At 45.6% G+C, this 15,017-nt stretch overlaps 1 protein-coding gene across 2 annotated transcripts in view; it reads right to left on the reverse strand.

Moving 5' to 3' along the window:
* The window catches only part of NR4A1 (nuclear receptor subfamily 4 group A member 1), a 43,469-nt gene that overhangs the window by 15,647 nt on the left and 12,805 nt on the right, over positions 1-15,017 (reverse strand). Inside the window, exon 1 of one of the 2 annotated variants that reach the window (XM_063119851.1) lies at positions 7,694-7,861. The exons of the other annotated variant lie outside the window; for it this stretch is intronic. The gene's annotated coding sequence lies outside the window, so the exon portion shown is untranslated. Of the gene's footprint in view, positions 1-7,693; positions 7,862-15,017 lie in introns of those variants that run through there. 2 annotated transcript variants of the gene reach the window in all.

A 15,017-nucleotide genomic window follows, 5' to 3' on the forward strand; every position in this document is an offset into this window, starting at 1 on the left:
AGTTCCTTCCAGAAGAGGAAATGGCAGAAGCCCCAGAGCTCCCAACAGCTGAGTGCAGGGGCATCCAAGTTCTTTCAGCCTAAGGGCTGGATTCATAGCTCTCTGCTGGCTTCCAGTGGTGGGTGGAGTCAAAGGCAAAGGGGGCAGGGCCAAAACACACAAAGGACAGCATATTTTCACATAAAGTGCTTACTGCCAGTAACCTAGTCTTAGGGAAGGCATTTCAGCTTTTCAGAATGGGAGGGGGGAACAGTGCAAAAGCCACCAATGAATCAGTGCTTGTGGGGAAAGGGAGGGGCTATCTGGGGAACCCCAGTGGGCCAAGTTCAGACTTCAGGTGGCCCAGATTTGGTCCGCAGGCCTGAGGTTCAACATCCCTGACTTTGTTTTAGGACCCTTGCAGAACTGTAATCAGGGGCATGGGTCCAATTTACCCAATGGGCGGGCCAACCCTGGTCAATTGCTTTCCTAAAAGAACTCTCACATCTTTATATCTTTTGCTAGCCATAACGTACACGCTCCCAACGCCATCTAAGCTGTGGCTCAGCGGTAGAGCACCTGCTTTGCATGCAGAAGTTCACAGGTTCAATCCCTGCTATATCCAGGTAGGCTGGGAAAATATCCTGCCTGTAACTATGGAGAGCCATTGCTGCCAGTCAGGGTAGACAATACTGGGCTAGGTGGCAGCATAAGGCAGCTTCCTCTGTTCCTTGTTATCCTACATTCTTAAAATAGAACCTTGGTACTTAATTGTTAAAGCCTGTTATGATTTACAGTGTCCTGATACAGCAACAGATGCTACCCAGGGCTCTTCATGACACAGTATTTATTAGCTCTCTCTCCCCGGAGAGGAAGGCCTGACGTCTGCAAATGCGAGAGGACCATCTCCCTAGGTAGGGCAAACTGAGGTATTTCCATTACACTCATGGGAGATCTAATCTTGGGGATTGTGGCTGGGTTGGCTGAGTACTAGGGTTGATTTGACGGCAGAAAGTTCTAGCAGCCAGAAGGAGCCTCTGCTGGAGCTTCTGAAACACAGTGGGCCTTCTCAGGACCAAGCTAGACACGACCTTTGTCAGGTACTAAACCCTAGTGTATAAGGTTTTTTCATTTTTTAAAAGCAGCCAGCGCCGGGGCCCTGATCTGGATCAGGGCCTTAGCAGAGATGTGTGTGTTTAACCCTTTGTGGTCCTGATCTGAACTGGGGCGGTGGCTTTTTTTTAAGCTGCAGACTAAGGCTAACTATGTGACAAATGTCACCTCAGGCCTGGCCCTCCACTCAAGGAGGAAAGCGAAAAAGAAGAGGTTTGCAAAGTTTGAACAAGGAGCATTGAAAAAAAATGGCCCAACTGCTAATACTAATGTTCCCTCTAACTTGAGGACAGAAATATCAAAACCTGAGTTGGACAGAATGAGGCCCAAGGGGACCTGGGGCATATTTTAAGAGCTCGGAGGTTGAAAGGCAGCCCAGGTCCACACACAGAAATTGGCAATCATCACAGACCTCTGAAATGGAAGTGCCCTGGACGTACAACCTTCATAATCCCCTGAAAGCACACATTTAAAGTGGGTTGGTCGAGGTAGTCAGGAGAGGCCTCCCTACTGCTTCACCCCCAAGACTTGAGCCTCCGCCAGGAAGCTCACAGCTCTAACGAAGCTGAAGTACATGCTTGGTAGCTTCAGCTTGGTAGCTTCTTTGCATGAAGTATTGCTTGCTCTTAAAGCAGCCTTCCCCAACCTGGGGCCTTCAACTCCCATCAGCCCCAGCCAAAATGACCAGTGGCCAGGGATGATGGGAGTTGTAGTCCAAGACACCTGGATACACAAAGGGGAAAACTGACAGGGTATGGGCATGATAGAACAGGAAATTTTGACTCTGGTTGCTAACTTTTCAGCCAGCCATCATAACTGGGCCTTAAAGTCTCAAATATTGACAAGCTTGATCTACAAACGTCAGCAGGCGATAACACTGATACCATACAGTGGTTTCCCTACTGATTTCTGCACGTCTACCTTCTGTTTGAGCACCAAATCAGACCAGGCACCTTTTTCTTTTCTTCTGGCCAGTTGACAGACTTACTTGGTGGCACAGTGGTAAGCAGTCACAAATGTTAATACCTGCATTTCTACAGAAGCATATTTCCAGATCACTCTTGAGAGGAGAGGTAAAGTCTCCTCTTCCAGGAAAAGACATGCCTGTTGGTCACTTTCAGTTTTAATTATTTTTAAGTGATTGTGCCAATTTCCCAGGATTGGGCAAGTGTTTGCTTGTTTTTAAAGAAATGCAGCTAGTAAAAATAATGAGCAACAACAAGAATTGAGGTGGCTTGCAAAAGAGAAGCTGAGCAACCGACAGCCTCAGCATATCTAGTATCCAAAACTAAACAGCTGCTCTACAATTGCCACAACCGGTTTAGATCTATATTCAGTAGAAGAGGCCTTTCCAGGTTCCACAAGTCTTTTCCATCTAGGTCTTCACCTAGCTGTCTGCATGCTGCATAAACACTTCTGTTCATGCAGGTGGGATGAATATTCCACTTTTTCTACAACTCCTCAGGGAGTGGGTAACTGAGCTACAGAAGAACTGGCATTGGTGCTTTGTAGGAGAGGACTTACTTGTGATATTTATATACCGCTAAATATAATAAAACCTTTCAGCAGTTCACATATAAACATTAAAATCACATTTAAAATACAGTATAAAAACCACCACATTAAAACAATTCCAATTCCAAAAAAAAACCAATAAAGGAGCAGTGAGATCGAGCAGCATGAGTAATTTAATTACAGCCCAGAGAAAGCCGGAGTGAACAAATGTGTTTTCAGGAGGCATTTGAAAGATGCCACATTTTCTGCCTCCCGAACTGCACAAGGGAGGGGTTTCCAAAGGATGGGGGCCGCTACTAAGAAGGCCTGCCGGCAGGGTATTGCATAACAATATCCTTTAGTTTCGGAATGACTAGCAAGGCCTCCTCTGATGATCTTAAATGTTGCCTGGGTTTGTATAAGAGAACTGGTCTGCTTAGGTATTATGGCAGGGGTAGGCAGACTTCAGGCTTGGGGGATGTACTTTGGGGTTCTCCCCCCCACTAAAACTTTGAGATCCACCAACCATAGCCTGAATTATGAGCCTAGGTATTTGCTTTGAGTATTGCAACTGAATAGCGCCCACAGTTCTCACACACCACTCCTGGTTACCTCCAGCATTGCTTATTTCAGCAGTATTTTAGGGTGGGGTGGGGAGTCATGTTGTTATTGCTATTATTAAACAATGGGAAGTCAGAGGAATTCTTGCTGATCTATTGCAAATCATCCAGAGATCTACCAGAAGATACTGATTTGCCTTCTGTGGACCCCAGCGTACAATGGGAAACTCACTCTCCTTCAACAGAGGCCTCCACACCCAGGGCTATCTTTCTTTTCTTCTCCTGCAGGCAATACAACCATCACTTCCCACTGTGCAAGCTTCTCACACAGTCTCCCCACCACTCCACCATCCAAGAATGGCAACAGTGCAGGGTTGCTATAACAACGCACTCACCTCCCCACCTCGCCCGCCAGCCACCCCTTTGAGATTCTTGTTGTTTTAATACACAAATGGCTTCTGCAATCATTGTCAATAGCAGCAACAGATGCACCAGCATCTCCTGAGCAGCGGACACATAAGGTTATCCACAGAGTGGCACATAGCTGTACAAGCTGGCTTCCCTACATGTTTCCCTTCATTTGACAGCTTGGCCTTCAGAAGGAGTTTTCCTTCCTTGTTCTAAAGGTTGAGACAAATGCAAAGACAGCAAACAAAGGAGAGGCAGTGTGGTGCAGAACTTAGCATTTTAGACCAGGACTCAGGAGATTCGGGTTCTGGTCCCCACTCGGCCGTGAAGCTCACTGGGTGACTTTAGGCCAGTCACAGACTCTCAGCCCAACCTATCCCACAGAGCTGTTGTTGTGAGGATAAAATGGAGAGCTGGAGAACCATGTAAGCTGCCTGGGGTTTCTTGCAAGAGGAAAAAAGGCAGAGTATAAATGCAACAATTAAGAACAACAGACAAATACACACAATATTGAAGAGCAGCTGGTGAAATCCCAATAATCTTAATAAAGTTATTCCAGAATTAGTGATTTAAGGATTTCTGCCTTTAACTACCATCAGAGGTGTTGTCCTGGATCAAAAACGTTAGCATTCAAGCCCAGTAACTCTTGACTGACAGTGGTCAGAAGTTCCAAATGCTTTAGAGCAGGAGTTGTCAACCCGGAGTCCTGCATAGTTTCCTTAAATCTGCTTTGGAACATCAGCGCTAGGTGCTATCAATACAATATTCAGGCCTTCCTGAACCTGATACACTCCAGTTGTTTTGAATGACAACCCCCAGCATTCCTGACCATTGGCCACACTGGTTCTGGCTGATGGGGAGTTGAACTCCAGGAGGGCACCAGGTTGGAGAAGTTGCAGTATTCAGCTTAGCTGGTGCTACTTGTGCTCAGATTGCTGTATTTAGACATTACAGGCTGCTCAAGTGCACCCCCTGCTGGAGAGCCAGAACAGTGAAGATGGAACAATTTATTGGCACTTTTAGTGTAAGTAAAACCACTGAAAGCAAAACCACTAAAAGATGCCTAGCTTTACAAGCAAACCCTGCCCCATCCCCCCCACCGGATCATGCTGTTTCTAAGCGGATATGGCAACCAGCTTAAGGGGGTTTGCAAGAAGCAACAGCTTATTACTGTCACTTTGAAACACATTGGTGGGAGTTATCTTCTCACACTAGAAAAAAAACAACCATCCCGTTAAAAGGCAATTTCTTACGGGCCAAAAGATTCCAGTATTAACTGCTGAAAATACTTGCTTCTGCTCAAGCCATTTGACTGGGGATGTTAGCCTTGCCCCAGATGCACAACAGTCCTGTAGCACATAGCCAATGTGGTGATCTTTTTCCTTGGGCTTTGAACAGCTATGCAACATGCAAAAATTCAACAGGAGCAGTTTCCTACAGCATCGAGAGGGCAGTGAAGGGGAAAGCTATGAGATTTCTCATGTGCCAGAAAGAGAGGAGGTACCATAACCGATACTGTACTCCAAGCCTGTTTTTAAAAAACAACACGCTCCAACTTCTTAGCGGCCAGCCCCAAACTTACGAAGGTGCCAATATCAATTTTTAAGAAACCAAAGTCAGCCTTCTGAGATTTTTCCAGTTCCAGCCAGGAGACAATGAAAAGGATGTAAGAATTCATTGATTGCTGTTAATCTATCAGCAGCCATTTCTCTTAACAGAGGAGGGTGTGAAGGGGATTTAATGAAGGGAACATGTTCTCTTATATAACCAGGGCTGGAAGCCCATACAGCAGTCTTCCCTAACTTGGTACCCTCCAGATGTGCTGGATTACAACACCCCAGGAGTTTGCAGTTCAACACATCTGGAGGGGGTGCCAGATCGAGAAATGCTGCTATACAGATTTATCTGAGAGCGAGCCTCATTAAATTCAGCAGCCCTTCCTTCTAAGCACAGGATGGTGCCATAAGAAACCAGGCATTTTTAGGGGCTGCTCAGATTACACGATTCAAATCTCTATTTTGTTTTGACAGACTAATCAATTTATGCCGAAGTTTTCAAAATGGATCCATCGCGCTCAACTCTTTTGAAGTGGCCTGGATTACGAGTGGTGCCCCTGCTGCGCTTCAAACCAATGGCAAAACAAATTCTGCAGCAAGACAATTTTTGTCAGCCTTTGAAGTCTAGCGCACGAACTTGGAAACAAGCAGAGAGCCCTGGTAGCTGTGAAAAAAAGAGGAGGGGGCTGCCAGGTGCTCAAACTTGATGCTGCACCTGTTGCTCAGAACGTGCCAGGAACTGCAAGCCCCCAAGAAACCACATGAAAGGGGCCATGATGGAGCCCTTCCTGATTTATACCCTTCAGCACCTGTGCTGGTACCAAGCTGCTTTGCAAATCAAAACTTTCTTTTTTTTTTTAAGTAGAGCATCTCTTGAAGGAGAGGGAAGAAACCAGACTGCTAGAAAAAGTGCTTCAGACTTTCTTTATATACATACATACATACATGCACCATTAAAAAAACACATTGAAGAGAGATTACTGCATTCAGGAAATAAATGCAGAATCAGTTGACTTGTACACACTGCAACAAAAGTTCTCCAACCCCTTCAGGATCAGCTGTCCTTGGGGGACATTTTAAACAGGCAAGAGTTGGGCACAGCCAACTCTTCACCTAGAGGTCTTCAGGGTTAGGAAATAAATTTGAATCTTTTTTCACTTGGTGCAGAAGTGTGCAAACTTTCAAGTCTTTACTAGGCAGACTGAGTATACATTCAGCCCAATGAAGCAAACTTCTGCATAAGTTGATCGCTGCAGATGTCTAACAAGTCAGAGGATAGCCTGATAAGATATATCTCCTTATTTTCTCTTTCCAAAACATGGGGATAACAAGGAAGCATTAGCAGTCTTACAGTGAGGCCTTGCAATTGGATGGTCTTTATTAGATGCAGTTTAATCCTAGCTCACTGCGGGCACATTGTACATTGCCCATCAAATATCAGGTTGCATTTGAATCATGCAAACAGCCTTCCTCCCCAGTGAGACAGTACAAGTCTTTTGCCTCCCAGATTGAGGTGCCTTCCCTACTAGGTTGCATTACTGCTACAATCAATGCTACACAAAATGAAAGAAATGGTAAAAATAAAAGCCGTCACTTGTACACATCTGCCAAAACTCCCACAAGCTCAGGTTACTGCAACTTAATCCTTTAAAATGCAAATGTGGACCTTGAAAGCTGCAGTTTGGACAAGTGCACCATTATAGCTCCGTCAAACTAAACAGAGTCCACTCCCCACCCAGCCTGATCCTCTGGACACTTTTAAGTCTACAAAGCATAAAAGGAAGCAACATTTCCACCCACCTCAACACACACACACACACACACACACACACACACACACACACACACACACACCCCATCCTAGAAAAAACACTCCTAAAAAGCAATCACTTTAAGCTTATTCCATTTGTGGGACAGCATTCCCAAATTGCTCACCTACTTCATGTTTTAAAGTTAAACACACACACACACACACACACCATTAAAATGAGCAGCCAAATCCTGGTAGTAACTTCCTACCTTACAGAGTAACTTTGCTAAGGCTGCAAACTTAAGGCACGCCGATTGAGTAGCAAGTCATGTTGAAATCAATGAGGTTTACCGCGTTTTAAAATATGGGTAAGCAGAACTCTGCTTCTTGAGATGCATCAAGATAACCAATTTATTCTGCAAGGAAGCGGCGGTGGGTTTAACTACACACTCGTCCTGTATTTAGAATCCACTGTAGTTATCATTAGCCCGGTCCTAATCCGTGTTTACACCTAGCCTGCCTTGCAGAATAGCTTTCTAGAACACAAGTTCCCACTCCCAAAGGCACAAAATACGTATTTCCCCTCCCCCGCCCTCAATTCCTCTTGCATAGTAGTCACTTTTCAACCTGAGAGAAATGCATCCCCCAAACCATAAAGTTTTAAATAAGCAATGTAAAACGCCAAGACTGCATGCCCGGCCGTTTAAAGATAAAATGACCCCGCGTCTCCCCCCCCCGCAAGAAAGCCCCCCGCTATGAAATCCCCCATCTTGCCACCTGTCAAAGTCGACGAAGCGCTTTTGAAAAGTTGCGATCTCGATCTATCCACATACCCAGGTGAACTCAAGAAGAGTTTGGCTGCCCTGCCGTCCGCTTGTGGGCGCGCGGTTGCAAAAGGTTCGGGAAAGTTGCGCTGCTCAACCCAACGTGCACCGAGAGGCGGCAATGCCCTCCTCCGCCACGGTCCAGCCCAGAGAGAACCAAGCAGGGGAGCGAGCGAGCTGCATCCAGCCTAGACCCCGCGTAAGCCACTGGGGCTCGCCAGCCCGTGGCCAGGAGATTCTCTTAAGCTCTCTGTGACGCACAGGCGAAAGGGTGGGCAGGGAAGGCGGGGGGGATCCTCTGACGCACGCGCCCGGCTGCAGCCTCACCATACAAGGCAAAAAGGGGCGGAATGTTCCGGCGCCCGCGGAGCGAGGGGAGGGGTCGGAATGTCTGCGCGGGTGACGCACGCGGGGTTCCATTGACGCACGCCTTGGAATTGTTTGATCTAAAAATAGAAAGAGCTGCCCCCGGCTAAAAATAGCGCCTTTTCCTAAGCCGCGGGGGGAGAGAGAGAGAGAGAAAGAGAAAAGTGTGTCATAGGAAGAACCAAAACGGGGGAGCGGGAGGACCCAAGGCGGCACGGAAGTGCAGGGGCGACGGCACAGCGAAGGACGGCTGGACGCGCAAGGCCAGCGCCCCCTCGCAGAGCCGCGCATTTTGGCCGCCCCTCTTTCTGGCGGAGCTGGACGCCTCCCTATCGCGCAGTCGACAACCCACCCACCCCGCCAAAATAGTGGTTGCGGCCCCCTCCCTTTCTCAGGACAATCCCCAAAGCGCGCTTTGCTTCTCCAGCGCGCTCTCCCTCTCCCCTTCGAGTCACCCGAAGCTGCAGCTCCGCCCCTTCCCGGGGGCTGCTCTCACCTGCAGCCACGCGGGGAGTTCTAGCAAGCGGGGGGAGGGGGGGGCGAGGGGTGCCGCTCTCGGAACCACCGCGGCCTCGGTGTCGCCGTCATCACCCAGAACCGCATGTACCCATTGAAAGCAAAAGTGGGGACCCTTCCTTGATGTTCCGAAAGACCCCATATCAGAGAGGAAAACTTATAAACGGGGGTTTAGGTTGCAAACTCGCCCTCCCCCCTCCCCTTGAACTTGTCTTGCTCCTATGTCTTCATTAGTAGCCTGATACACTGCAGGGTGGATAAACTTTCCCTGGCCCGGAGATAAAAGTGATGGTGATGAAAGCGTCTCCTGCTACACTTCCGTGTGTCGCGCTGCTACCGCTCAGAGGCACAGGTGGACGCAAGGCCACCCACAATGATGCAATCTCACAGAGAGTCTAATTTAGCTGGCCCGCCGTGGCATTTTCCTAACCCCCATTTAGCAACACGAGAACGTCACCCAGGGTTTCCTCTCCTTGAAATGCATATGAAAAGGAGGCCAGGGCTCCTGTATCTTTAACAGTTGTATAGACAAGGGAATTTCAGCAGGCGTCATTTGTATATATGGTGAAATCCCCTCTTCATCACAACAGTTATAACCTGGTGAAATCACCTCTTCATCACAACAGTTAAAGGTGCAGGAGCGATACTAGAGTGACCAGATTTAAAAGAGGGCAGGGCACCTGCAGCTTTAGCTGTTGTGATGAAGAGGGAATTTCACCAGGTTCTCCATATATACAAATGACACCTGCTGAAATTTCTTTTTCAATACAACTGTTAAAGATACAGGAGCCGTGTCCTCCTTTTCATATGGTCACCCTAAATTAACTGGTCCCCAGGGCACAGTTTAATAAACTAAGGGCAAATGATGGCTATGCTTCAGCAGGCTTGCTCAAAGTCTGAATCTGGGCAGGGTGCATGGACAGGAAACTGACTAGGAAACTCACCTCTCAAGTTCCCATCTTGAGGCCTGGCAGTGGGTAGGAAGGATGAAAAATTAAAGTTTAACACAAATTTAAGCCAATTGTTTTCGTAAAGCTCGACCTGCAAACTCACTTGTGAGAAGGCACATTTTATACCACTTTCCCAAATGGGGTACCATCCAGATGTGTTGGACTACAAGCCCCTTAATACACAGCAGCCCACTGTTTATGGTGGCCAGGTATGATGGGAGTTGTAGTTCAGCATATCTGGATAACACCATGTTGGTGAAGGCTGTTTGTGCATGCCTTTTAAAAAGAGAGGGAGGGAGGAAGAAATAGACTAGGCTACAACCTGATTAAATTTTTAAAATCAACTTTATCAGTTTTAGTTGATTTAACCAATGGATTAATTTCCAGTCATTTCATTTTAGATTATGCACACCTGTTGCCCCCCCTCACACACAATACCTTTTCCAAGACTGTGCTTGCTATTTGCATTTTTTATTCCCCCCCTAAAAATGTTTCCCAATCAGGCACACCCTGACTTAATTAATATATTTTAGAACATTTAGTATGCAATCCTATGCATGTTTAGATAGGGGGGGTAAAACTCCTGCAACTCCCAGGATTATTTTTTTGGGGGGGTCTAAACCTGCATAGGATTGTGTCTTTAACTGATTATAATATTGCATCTCTCAAAATAATAATGCACATATTATGCAGGCACATATTATACCAGCAATGACACCAATCTACCACATGTATAAAGCTCCTTAGAACTCCTGAGTGGATAATAAACCTGGGATCCTTAGAGAAATTAGTCTGTGGAAGACAATGGTGGAGGCCAGCCAAGCTGTATTAGAATTTGTCCTTTCACCACCATCTCTAGGTGGCTGACTCTGTTTCGGGAAAGAGCCTGGTGGAACCCTGCTGGGTGTTTCCTCAAGCAAGCAAGGGAAACTAGAGACAAGGGCTGCTGACTAAGGAGCCCAAAAAAATCTAGGTCAGCTTCAGCATGTGCCTTTTTGCACCTGTTGCTGGCTGGGTGAGTTTTCCTGCATGGCCCAGCCATAAATATGTTTTAAGAAGCATTACACTGGCTTCTGGCAAGTCTTCTCAGAGGTGCACCTCTACCACAATGCAGCTGATAGTCATCCCCCAAACCTCTCTCTGTTCCTTTGAGCCAACTTTCCATGCAATTTATGTCTTCTCTCAAATCAAACGTTTACATCCTGTGTTCCAATGATCAAGCCTTCAAGGCAGCCTATAAAATTACCAATACATAAAATCTAATTAGTGAGTGTGTGTGTGTATATACATCTCTGTGTATGTGTATATATATATATAATACGGAGCTGCATGCCACTAAAAAATCATATAAAGACAACAAACAGAAGACATGCCTCTCATCAAATGTTTGGGTAAATAAAGGTTAACAACACCTAAAAGTTTGTGAAGTTGGTGCCACCACAGAGAAAGCCTGAAACCTGGTTGCCACCAATTTAGGGTTGAATCCAATGTTAGCCTAACTGAAGTCCCATTCATTTCAATGAGTCTACTATAAGTAAGACTAATATGGGATACAACCCTTAGCCTTGAGAGCAGGGGTGGGCAACTTGAGGCCCTTCAGATATTCTGGCTCACAACTCCCAATGGCTCTAGCCAGCATCACCAATGATGATGAATCATGGGAGTTGTGACAAAACACCTGGAGGGCCACAAGTTGCTCACCCCTATAGTGACCCCAGGAGCTGGTCTTAAAAAGATTACAGCTCCAGCCTGCAATATTGAGTTGGCAGGAGTAGACTACATCACAGGGCTGTCCATAAGCAATCCCTCTTATAGTATATGAGGAAGAAGATGCAACAAGCACCATCTACAAGTATAGACTCTTGAACCCTGCTTTACATTTGTGCTGGTTGTTCACATCCCATATTGGTTCAAGTTCCACATTGAAAGTAGAGACCCCATAATTAAACACTGGCTCAGTTCAGACAACACATTAGTCAACACAGTGTGAAAACTCCATTCAACAGTTGAATTTTTAGGAGGTACTCCCCACACAACATGTTCTAACTCCACTGTTGTGTGAATGTGGGCTACCATGGGGTTGAGTAAAATCAATTGCAATTTTTGATTGATAGTTCCTCCACTCTCCCCTGGTGGTCCTGATGGTATCCCATCAGCTGTTGCTGCAAAAAAAATTCTAGTGGCTTTCCTAGAGTGGCACTCACTCCTTTCACTGCTCTTGCCCAGGGAACTCTGTAGCCAGAGGGAAAAGTCAACTCAACACAATGGAAAACTCCATGGAGCCCACCATACAACCCACAACATAATGGTTGTGCAGGAACTCTCCTCTGCACAATGTGGATGTTCAGAGTGGATTGTTTCTCCCCCCCAAAAAAACCCTCCAATGCGGCATGGAGTTTTCCTGCCAGACAACAAGTTTCTCAATTGTGCTATAAAAACTCCACCCTAGAGTTCTAAAACCACCACTGAGAAATGTGTTGTCTGAACCGAGCCATTAACAAAATTGTGTGTGTGTGTGTGTCGGGTGTGTGTGTGTTAATCCTTTTAGTGCTGGCTGCAGCCTAACACATCTGGAGGGCACTACATTGGGGAAGGCTGCTTTTGACTGGTGTAGAAATGCTGGGTAAATCTTCATTAATCTACAAAAGGCCATTTTTGTAGCACCCTCTATTCTGTTTCCCTCTTTTAAAAAAAGTCTCCCCTTTTGCTTGTATTTCCTGACTACATTGGGCAAGATGTTCCTAAAAGAAATCATAATCCTGTGTTAGAGAGAGAATCCAAGCCAAAATAGCAAAGACATGAACAGCAGACCTATAAAATCTGGCCTAACAACCCATTCCGTCCAGCAGCTCCACTACCTGTTCACCTTCAAAAGCCTTAACATCCACCCATCAGGAACCACTGTCACAATTCTCTGGCTGCAGTTCAAGTAAAGTGACCCAGGAGACATTTCAACATCACAAGGAAACTTGAATCACCACTTTCCCCCCTTTGGGGCTAATTTGCACAACTGTTCTATTTAGTTGTGATGAGTGAAAGCTACAAGGAAGCAAACAAACATTCAAGAATAAAGTTCCAAGACAGACCCTTCCCACTTCCTGCTCAACTATTAGAATATTTGTGACCTGGACTCCAGTCCATGAAAGCTTATGTCATAATAAATTTGTTAAGTCTTTAATGTGCCACAGACCCTTTGTCATAATCCATGAAGATATGCTGGCTATTCCAGTGACAGTGTGTGTGAGAGAGAGGGGTGGGGAGGGAGAGAGAGAGACAGACAGCACTCTAGTGCAGTGGTTCCCAATTGGGGGTCCGTGGACCCCAGGGCGTCTGCGTAACCCACTCAGGGGGTCCATAGCACCATTCACATATTCACCATTCATTTCTGGAGTCCACTGATGACGAATTCCTACCAGAAGTAAAATCATAGAATAGCAGAGTTGGAAGGGGCCTACAAGGCCATACAATCCAACCCCCTGCTCAATGCAGGAATCCACCCTAAAGCATCCCTGACAGATGCTTGTCCAGCTGCCTCTTGAATGCCTAGTGTGGGAGAGCCCACAACCTCCCTAGGTAACTGATTCCATTGTTGTACTGCTCTAACAGTCAGGAAGTTTTTCCTGATGTCCAGCTGGAATCTGGTTTCCTTTAACTTAATGTGATGTTAAAATATAACATCACTGAGCACCTGTGACTAGCTTCAGAGATTACTTCCCTGCACCTAATCCTGAAAACTCATGGATAAGGAATCCTTTTGAATGCGGTGATGTACAACTAACAACTCTATCTAAGGAAGAGTAAGATGCACTTGTGATGGTTCATTGAAATCATTTTTCAAAGAATATAGACTGGACCAATTCTGGGTGACGTTTTTTCCTGATTATAAGAAGTTAGGTGAAAAAGCTTCAAAACATCTAGTTCCCTTTTGTTCCACATATCTTTGTGAACAAACATTTTCGACATTTTGTTATATGAAGAACAAGCATAGAAATAGGCTCAATGTTGATCCAGATTTTAGATTAAAAGTAGGAAATATTGAACCGGATGTGGAAGGGATTGTTCGGGACAAAAAGAGGCATGATTTCTCCCATCACATTTAGGTTTAGTAGCTGCTAGACATGTCATAATTTGTTCAATTGTAAACTAGACATTAGTAAAATTATTTTTTTCTTTATATTCCTAACTAAATCATTGTCATTTTTGCATGGTAATATCACAAATATCACAAATTTTATGGTCTGTTTTTTAGTATACTTAAAATCCTTTATTAGGGGCTACCCCTTACTTTCTCCAAAAAAATTCTTTGCACAGGTAACTACCATAGAAATAACAAATTTTTCAAAAGTAGGGGGTCCGTGGCTTGGCATTTGAAAAACAAGGGGTCCACAGTACTTAGCTAATTGGGAACCACTACTCTAGTGGACAAATCAGAACCACCACAGTAACTCTGTGCTGCATGACATTTGCTTTTCATTTGGACACCAGAGTTCCAAGCTTTCACAAGCAGCCTCAATATGCTGCAGATATTCATTGAAGTCAATCCCATTCAATATGTCACTCAAACACTGGGCAGACTGATACTGTGAATCTAGTACAGCTAGCGTGTTGCAGTTAGAGCAGGGGGTAAGCAGATTCCAACCTTGCAAGTTTGCTTTTTTAAATGAGAATCCCATAGATTCATCATTGTGTTTAATTTACAAAGCAAGGGTGCATGCTCCAGACTCCTTGTCAATCAGGGGATAACTGATCTGGGTTCAAGTAGACCTGAATATTTGTGCTTATTCAAGAACAGAAGTGCTTTGCTGGATGAGTCCACAAAGGCAATCTGTATAAGAATCCCAGCAGCCAAAACCCATGTGGTGGTCTTGGAGGGACTGTGGCTCAGTGTGAGAGAGCACCTGCTTTGCATGCAGAAGATCTCAGGTTTAATCCCCAGCATCTCTAGGTAGGGCGAGGAAAGAATCCTGCCTGAATCCCTGGAGAGCCATTGCTGCCAGTCAGTGTCAACAATACTGGGCTAGATGGATCAAGGTTCTGACTCAGCATAAGGCAGTTTGCTATGTTCCAGTGGCCTCCTGCCTCTCTGCTTGCCAGAATTCAGAGAAAACAGCTTACCAGAAGGAAAGGATGAAAACTGTATAACACTGAATCAAACATTATTCCATTTAGCTGTGATGGCTACATAGGCCCTGCCTGTTTACAGGCAGTATGCCTCCCAATACCAGTTGCGGGGCATAATCAGTAGGCAAGGGTTATCACCTTCAAATCCAGTTTGTGGACTTCAGAGGCATCTGGTTAACCCTGCTGGGAAGCAGGATGCCAGACCTTGGTCCAATTTAGCAGGGGCTCTCTTCTATATTCATTGATCGAAGGATCAAGAGCAGTCCTGGGCAGTGGTATCTGAAAAGGCCATGTTCCATGCCAAAATAACAAATACACAAAAATATGTGCCTTCCTCCCCAGGTGCCAACTCTTCCCACCTTCAGAAGGAACACCCCAAT

This window comes from Elgaria multicarinata, chromosome 3, assembly GCF_023053635.1.
Source record: "Elgaria multicarinata webbii isolate HBS135686 ecotype San Diego chromosome 3, rElgMul1.1.pri, whole genome shotgun sequence".
Lineage (NCBI taxonomy): Eukaryota > Metazoa > Chordata > Lepidosauria > Squamata > Anguidae > Elgaria > Elgaria multicarinata.